Below are 9,358 nucleotides of genomic sequence, written 5' to 3' on the forward strand. Positions count from 1 at the left end.
AAACAAATGAATAAAAAAAACCCTAATTGGCTAAGGCACAAAGTCCCAACTCTTAGTCTGGGTGGAAGGGTCTTTAATGAAACCTGCCCAGACACATCTGTCCAGCCCTTCTCCCCCTGCCACTCTTCCATGCCCCTTATACCTCCAGCCTCCACTGAGGCTTTCGCAACTCATTCATTCATTCATTCACTCACTCACTCAGTGAGCATTTGTTCAGCATCTACTCTGCCAGGCACTGAATCAGGCATCGGGGCTTCGGCCCTCATGAAGCTCACAGTAATCCCTCATCACATTCTCCCCCACCCCAGTGCCTTTGCACAAACTGTCATTTGCCTCAATATCAGTCACCACTTTTTCTTATCCCTATTCACCCTCTAAGGCCTAACTGTTCCCCTCTCCTCTGGGAGGCATTTGTGATGCCCGGGACACAAGGAGGTGTGTTTCCTGCATCCTCTGCTCCTATACCTGTGGGCTTCTCAAAGGCAGAGACCTGTCTTTATTCAGCCCTCTATCCTCAAATGTTTGATTGAGTGAATGAATGTTAGTAAGGATTCAGCAGCTTTGATCTTGGTCTGACCCACACTTGCTAGTGGTGTCCTGGTTGTGGCCCCAGCTGGGATGAGCTAGCCACAGGTCTCACCTGTCTTTTCAAATGAGCTGCCAGCAATGTTCTTTTGAGAACTGATGCCCCCCTAGAGAGTTATGGTGGGTTCTCCAGGCTGGAGAGAAGGAGGGAGGACAGTTGAGGGGCATGTGGGGACAGGGAGGTGTTTCTTGTCCCTGTTAATCCAAGACACCAGTGCCAGCCATCCCTCATGGCCTCTGAGAGCTGAGGTAACCATGGCAACCAGGCACAGCGGGGGTGGGGGGAGGCTAGAAGTGGAATGGAACCAGGCTCACAGAGAGGCCCGGTTGGGCGTAGGGACCACTCTGGGGGTGGGAGGACTGGAGAGATGGAGGGTGTCCCAGAGGCCAGGAGTGAACTGGCTATGGGAAAGGGGGAGCTGCAAGGCAAAGATTCAGAGCTCTGAGTTGATTAACTGTCTTTGACTTCATACAGCACAGGTTCTCTGGGCCCCAGCCCCCTTCTCTGAGAATTAGGAAAGAAAGATGAGAGAAAGATATAGAGAAAGAGGTTGATACCGATGAGAGAGGCAGAAGTTAGGGAGCCAAACACACACACCCACAGAGAGAGAGAGAGAGAGAGAGAGAGAGGCAGAGACCCATGAAGAGAAAGAATACAGGCAGAGGACAAAGAAAAACAGGGACACAGAGACTGAGAGACACACAGAGAGATGGATGGAGAGACAATGAGAAAAAGGGAAAGAGCTAATAGAGAAGGAGCACGAAGGAGAAAAAAGGTGAGGCAGAGAGAGAGGGAGAAACAGAAAGAGCAAGAGGAGGCAGGAGAAAGATGGGGCAGAGAAACAGAACCACATGCGGGGACTGCAGAGAGCATGTAAGCTGGAAGAGAGGCAGTGAGATGACCCAAAGCGAAATAAAGAAAAAGGAGGAAGAGTCAGAAATAGACAATCTATTGGAAAAGGAGAGGGAGGAGATGGAGGCTGCAGGCTGACCCAGTTGGCAGAGGGCACCAGCTAAGCCACGGGGCGGGCTCCCAGCCCTACCCCAGACAGGCCTTGAGCCCTCGGCCATGTGAAGCACCCAGAGAGAACCCCAGTCTGCCCAGGAGAGTGGTGAGGCAGGGTGTTCTGTCAGAGCACAATCAGGCCCAGCCATGGTGTTTGGTGGGGATTTCAAGACACAGCAGCAGCAGCAGGTGGGCTGCTAGAAGTGTGTCCTGGTGGCTGCCACCCTCTCAGGGTCCTTCATGTGTTCCTTGCATATGTTTGGCAACTTGCCTCCAAGCTCGAGTTGCATGTATGCCTGGGGAGAGGATAGTCTACTGTTGGGGAAAGAAAGCTGGCAGTGTTTTACATTTCAAGGTAGTGTTGCCATCTACACGGGTTGGAATTCCCAGGCAACCTGCAGCTCCTGTTCAGTGGAGAAATAAGAGTTACTGCTTTGGCACCAAGAGATAAATTCCTCCCAGATGGTGGTGCCAGGAAAGAGAATTTTTCTTTCAAATAACTTAATGTTTGTTTGTTTGTTTGTTTGTTTGTTTGTTTTTCTTGAAGGCAAATGAGGGCTATAGAACACAGCATCTCTTTTTGCCTTGGCTGCCAGGAAGCTCAGATCTAAATTGCAATGATTAATGTATTCATGACCAGTTCCTAAACTGGGGATTCTTAATTTGAGCTCCATGGATCCCAAAGTCTTTCTAACACCCCTGAAACTGTATGCAAAATTATACAAGCTGGCCCTTGCTTCCTTCTCCCCACCTGGGCTCAAGTCCTCAGTACAGTAAAAAAAAAAAAAAAGGACAGAAAAGACAAGGACAGGCAAGATTGTTTGGCCTGTATTCATGGGAGGATACGTTTGTGAGAGTAGCTTAGACTTACTGTGATTTATATTCCTTAAATCTTTTCTCATATCTGTCCTTTCCCTTCGATTTTCTCTAATTCAACCCATGTTTACAGAGGCCTGTTAGAGGTACCCAGGGACACAGAGAAGCTCTGAACAGTGAAGTCAGTCAGGTAGGTGCACTGTCTATAGCCTACTGTATACAGTATACCATGTATTTGTTGAGTGCCTGCTGTATACAGTATGCCATGCTAGAAGTCATGCCAGAGGACAATTTGGTAGAACAATACTGATCCAACGAGTAACAGGACCTACTAAAAGCCAGGTGTTCTGCCCCAAGCCATGTGTGTCAACTCATTTAGTCCCTATGACTTCTGAGCCCACGAGGGAAAGTTGGGCTTCTTTCCCAGGGCAGCCTCATGCCTAGTAAATCCTGAAGCAGACAGTCTTCCCATGATCTGTAAGCTCCAGAAAACAGGGACTGCATCTGTCAGATGCACCATTATATGTGCCCAGTGTTTATCTAGCTTGATTACTGGCACATGGGCAGTCTTTAAAGTATTGAATGGATGAATAAAACCTCAGATTTGAGGGCTCATAACCCAGAAGGCAGCCTGGTGTCTCTGAAAACAGGACGCTCAGTGGCATAGATAATCAAAAATAAAAAAAATAAAACAACAAAAACAACAGCAAAAATCAAGATCTTTTTGGCCAGGGAGGATATACTATTTGATTTTTTTCCCTTTAGAGGATTTAGCTTCCTAATTCTGTTTTGCTAAAGCTAATATTTATTGATTATTTGATTCATTCTTTCATTCACTAGATATTTCTTGAGCCCTACCAGGTGCCAGGCACATGAATTAAACACCGGATAAGGCCATTCCAAAGTGGCTGGTTCATCCACACTCAGATGTGAACCGTTGTGGTGCTGTATTGCAATCATCTGAACAGGCCCAAGGTCTTATAGCAAAGGTCAGCCTCTTAAAAAATGGAACCACTAAGCAAACATTCTCGGGGAGCTTTATGGAGTTAAGCTGTTTATGCTGGGGAAGCATTTCTAAAAATTGCACATGGGGACTTTTATCCACCTTATAATTGGCTCTGGCTCCTCTGTAACTGGGGATAAATCAGGCATAATCCTGTCTCTAGGTTTATTAGAGGTTTACATATTTAGAATGAAAAGCAAGGAATCAGGCAAGCAATAGCAGAAACGAAGAAAACCCTGGGAAAAAGGAAAACTAGGAGAGAAGTGGACATCTGGACTAATGGGCCGTGACCTTGGTTCAGCTGTAAATCAGCGGATGAACTTGGCCAACCCACTTACCCACTCTGATCTGTGAGGTTCCTCATCTTCAAGGAAAGCCAGTTGGGTAAAATCACTTTTGATAAATAGTCAAATTCTCTCCCGTTCTTCTCTTCTGAGAGTCCGTATTCCCTGTCTCCCTTCACAAGCTCTCATCGGTCCTCTTAGAATGCTAGACAGAGGTCAGCAGGCATCACTGTGAAACACAAGGAAAAGTCAAAGAAAAGCTGATCGCTGTCCAATGCTTGTTAACTCAAGAACAAGACACACTCTATAATTTTTTGGTGAAAGGGTCCTGAGGGTCAGTTCACATATTGGCACATGAACTAGCTGTTCCCATTAAATGAGTCAGGCAAGATGTGAACATTAATTTGAGTAAATGAATCACCCTTGCTCTGAAAAAAAAAGTGCCATTAAGCAGAATAGACGTGTACCAACACAGAGAGAGAGAGAGACACACACACATATACATGAGCATGGACATGCACCGTCACACAAGCACACACACATGCCCAGACATGTACCCTTACACTTCCACACACATGCGCACTCCACAGAGGGCTAGCCAATCACCATGGTTCCTTCCATCGCTGGGGCTCTGCGAGCTCCATGATGGGAACTGGGATATGGTGCATATATGAGGGCTTAATTTTCTCCCTGCATGTATAAGTTGTTCCCATTTTACAAACAGGGAAGCTGATGGAACAGGATAAAGCTATTAGAGGCAGCAAGATAAAGTGGTTAAAAGCTATTGGGTTCTGGAGCCAGATTGCCTGTATTTGAATCCCAGCTCTGCCATTTAGCTGGGTAAGATTTGTCTAATTACTTTGCTGTTCTGTGCCTCACTTGCCCCATCTATAACGGGCACCTGGCACATAGTTAGTGCTCTGTAATACTAAAGTAAACCATTTCTGAGCAGCTGGAGAAGCCTCTGGAGTCCTATCTGCTCCAGGGACAGGGGACGCAGAGCACACTTGTGAGTGAGAACTTGGCATGGGGTCATTTCTTTTGAGCCTTGTTGCTTTGAAGTGTATGTTTTAAGTATGGAAACTAAGCGGGGTTGTGAAGAGAGAGGTTGTCTTATTTTGCCAGGGCTGTCATAACAAAGTACCAGAAACTGGATGGTTTGAAAGAACAGAAGGTTGTTTTCTCATAGTTCTGGAGGCTGGAAGTCTGGAATCAAGGCATCGGCAGGGCCGTGCTTCCTTTGAGGTCCTGGGGAAAGTCCTTCCTTGTCTCTTGCAGGCTTCTGATGGTGGCCAGCAGTCTGCATTGTCCCTCGGCCTGCAGCTACCCAGTCCAGTGTCTGCCTCCTTCTTCACAGGGCATTCTCTCTTGTATGTCGCCACGTTGTCTTCCCTCTGTGACTGTCTCTGTGCCCTAATTTCCCTTTTGGATAAGGACACCATCAAATTGGGCATCATCTTAACTCGATCATCTGCAGAGACCCTATTTCCAAATAAGGTCCCATCCATAGGTACTGGAGATTAGGACTTTAACATCTTTTGGGGGGACCCAATTCAACTCATCACAAAAGGAGAGAGGAGGAAGTGGTGGGAAGGAGGGAGAGAAGGTTGGAGAGAGCGAGGGGGCTGGAGGCAGCCTGTGCTATGGAGGTAACAGGAGCAGGAGGGGAATCCTTCCCACTGGAGGGGCCTGTGCTGACATGTCCTGTCACTGCGACAGCCTGGTATAGATATGCCCTTAAGCCAGGAGATGGTCTGGCATGGACCCCGTTTCCTCAGCTCTGCTGTCTGCTGCTGGCCCCCCAGAAAACGGAGTAGATATCAAAATCAATGACCAGGAGGTGGACTGGCCTTTCCATCACAGCACCCAGCATCCCTCCCCTCCCCTCCACCCCCTCCCCACAGTGGCCTGAGCACCCTGCATGACTCCTGTAGGGTCACTTAGCTTCAAAGCAAGTGCCCTTACTGACTAAAGGGGACATGTAGGCCAGTCACCTGCCCTTTTTCTCAGAAGTCATGGACACTGCAGTCAGAACACCTGGGGCCTTTCCAGCTCTGCCCCTGCACTGCCTGGTGAGTTATCCCACCTCCCTGAACCTCACTTTGTTTATCTGTGAAATGGATGCAATACTAGTATCCACAAAGTTTTGGTGAAGAGCAGAAGAGACAATGAACATGAAGTAGTGTGAGTTGGGAGGCAGAACCCAGTCTCTGAAATAGGACTGCTTGGGTTCAAATCCCAGCTCTGACACTCACTGGCTAGGAGATTTTGGGCAGGTAACTTTCCTTCCTAAGCCTCAACTCTCCTCTCTGTAAAATGGGGACAATAATAGACCCTTCCTCATAGGATAGTTGGGAGGAATAAATAGAGATGCAATGTTTAGCAAAGTGCCTGGTATTCCATAAGAGCTCAATAAAGTTCTTGGCATGTGGCCTCCACAGCTTTTCCTCCCTCTAAGCATGCAATAGGCTCTCAATGTGTGCTTTGCACACCGATGAAACTCTGTCTGTGAGGGAAAAGGTACAACAGTCTTTAATACTTACTGTGTGCCTTGTAGTAAATACTTTACAGGTGTTATTTCAGTGAACCTTCCAAAACCCTAAGAGGCTGTTATTATCTCCATTTTGCAGAGGAGGAAAAAGCTTCAGGGAGGTTAAGTAACTTGCCTAGGGACACAGTGGGGCTAAGATTTTAGCCCAGATCTAATCTGTCCCAGAGTCCAAAAGCTGCACCATTCTGACACTACAAGGACAGTGAAGGTAATCACCATTACTTTCATGGCTGGATTGTTAGTGACTTAGAGGAGGTATCCACCACTCAGGGGCAGGAGAGCCCTTGGCCAGGCACCCACCTTTAGAACTTTCGGTGGGGAGCTCCTAGATACTACCTGAAATCCATGGTTGACGGATGCTGTGTGTTTCCTTCCCATTCCTTCTCTTTGGGACTTGTTTGCACCAGGGTGCAGAAGGGGTAGACATGAGAGGCTCTGGAGTTGGGGACAAATAGCTCACAGAGGGAAGAGGGTATCTGTAAGCAAGTGAGGCTTGGAGAGCAAAAAGTGAGGCAGAAGGTTTGACCCAAAGAACAGTAATTTGGGAAGCAGAAGACAAACTCCACTTAACTCTGAAGTCAACTTGCTGAGAAGACTTGGCTAATGCACCCCTGCCTGCCCCTGCTTAACTGCAGTGTTCTCATCTGTAAAATGGGTCAGCTGCTGCGTGAGTCAAATCAGAAAATTCACTGATTGTGTGGATTGTGCCAGGGACCATACACATTCTCTGTTCTTACTTAGATTTGGGTGCCAGATTCAGAGCCACGTCCTGGTCCACAATTGTACCTTCATAAATATTTTTGCAAGACTGAATTATACCAGGTGCTCCTGGGGGGCCCTGAGTTCCAAATTTATAATCTCAGCAGCTCTACATGGAAGATAAAGGTGATTTTTAAAAGTCCTACATATGTTACATGCTTTCTGGTTTTCAAAGCCCCTTTGCAGATATCACCTTCGATGTTTACAACAGCTCTGTGGGGTACGTGTTATCATCTCCCTTTACAGATGAGGAGGCAGGCTCAGAGACAGTTGGCCACTCAGCCAAGGTCACAAAGCCAGAAAGTTCAATGCCAGGACAGGCCCCAGGTTTCCTGACCTCCTCCTTGCCCACCACTCTCTACCTGTGTCATGAGCATATGATCCCCATATAAGTAAAAAGGGAAAGATTTGAATTCCAGTTCTTTATTTTCTGGGTGACTTTGGACAGGTCTCTCTGAGTCTCCTTTTCTGTAAAACAGGCTTCCTAACATCTTTACTTTATGGAGTTCTTCAGAAGCTTAAGGCCTATTGCAGTCCCTGCATATAGTAGGCATTCTTCATATTAAAGATTAGCATTCTGAAGCACAGAGAGGCAAAGTAATTTGCCCAAAGTCACACAGCTGGTGAATGAAGGAGCCAGGCTTTGAGCCTGGGTCTGTCTCACCTCACAACCTGAGCTTCTACTCAAGTAAGCACTCCACAAATGGTGGTTATTAGTATTGTATTATTTACTATTAGTTAATTAAGAAAATGAAGGTGGAGGATGAAGGTTCAGCAGTCTCCTTACTCAGCAGGATCTCCCCTGCTGTTCCTGGGAAGTTACTTTCTGGAAAGCCCAGCCCCACAATACACCCAGAGGAAGCTTGGCCCTGGGCCACTCCCAGCACAGCCATCCAGACTCTACCTCTTTTCCCATAGGGGGCGAGTGTGTGTGTGTGTGTGTGTGTGTGTGTGTGTGTGTGTGTGTGTGTGTGTGTGTGTGTGTGTGAAGACCATCCCTTTCTTCCAGCTCCCAGCCAACAGCATTCCTGGGGGTGGAGGAGGAGCGGGCAGGCCCTTGGCCCTTGTGCTGAAAACACTCTTAGGCTGGCCATGGCTTGTGAGTAGATTGCTGCAGGGAGAAAAAGAGAGAAAGTGTAGGGATCCCTGAACTTGTCCAGGCCCTGAAGGGTCAAGACTGTACCTTTCACATCCCCAAAGGATGTTCCTAGGATTTGTAAATTTATTTCTATGAAAGTCATTGCAAAGATAAACAATTTTAATCACTCTCAGTTGTACATTTAATGAAATGTCATTTTTTTGGAGATGATTGCAAATTGCATACAAAAGGAGACAATTCAGAAAAGAATCAGAGAGGCAATGATTAAACATTTGAAATGCACGCTGCCTTGGAAAAGCTAGATGGTAAGATCTACCCCCTCCAGTCAGCCTTTCACCCCTGGGCTCATCTTTATTGAGCATGTCTTTAATGCCAGGTGCTGTGCCAGGCGCTTCCCATGAGAACCTTACAGCCACTCAATGCCAGAGTTGCGGTTACCATTCCCATTGTAGACATGCATCACAGAGTTTAATTGGCCAGCTCAAGGTGGCACAGGTAGGAAGTGGCATGCACATCCCCCTGAGTGCCAACTCTGCTCCAGGTCCTGGAGACGCAGAGATGAACAAGGCAGGGTCCCAGCCCTTAAAAAGCTCATAGTCTCATCAGCCATAAAGTTATAAATGTCAGGAGCCAGAGGTCATCCCTTCTAGTGATTTCAAACTCTTTTTAAGTGAAGGACACATTCTCCTTAAAATCTTATGTGAGATACCATCATGCTAAACAGATGAAAAGGGAGCCAACCTGTTTCTGGCTAAAGCTAGGAGAGAGATTTCTGTTTCTCTCCCATGATCCTTAGGATACCTGGGAGCAAGAGTTACCAGCCCCACTTGAAACCTGCTGATCTTGTCCAAATGCCTCATTTTACAGATGGGGACACTGAGGCCCAGAGAGGGAAGGGAATCATAAGATGGTCAGGACTGGAACTTGGAGCTATGGATTTCTTGTTTGGGGTTCTTTGCTCTGCATTAGTGCTCCTAGAACACTAGTGTGCAAGTGCTCACCCCAGGCACCCTGTGCCCAGTGACTGGGGCAGAGAACCTGGACAGCCCAGCACTGGCCATGCTCTGGTGAGTTTGGGGCTTTTAGGTCAAGTGAACACTGAAGAAAAGGAAGTCTAAGAGCCCCTTGAAGGAGAGGTATTTTCAAAAGAACCATTCCTACTAGACCCCCCAAATACCAGAGCAGTTGAAAGGACCTTGGCCTAGGAGTCAGGAGGCCTGGGTTCAACATCCAGGTCTCTAACCATGACAAGGAT

The sequence above is a fragment of the Cynocephalus volans genome, chromosome 4 (assembly GCF_027409185.1).
Source record: "Cynocephalus volans isolate mCynVol1 chromosome 4, mCynVol1.pri, whole genome shotgun sequence".
In the NCBI taxonomy this organism is placed as follows: domain Eukaryota; kingdom Metazoa; phylum Chordata; class Mammalia; order Dermoptera; family Cynocephalidae; genus Cynocephalus; species Cynocephalus volans.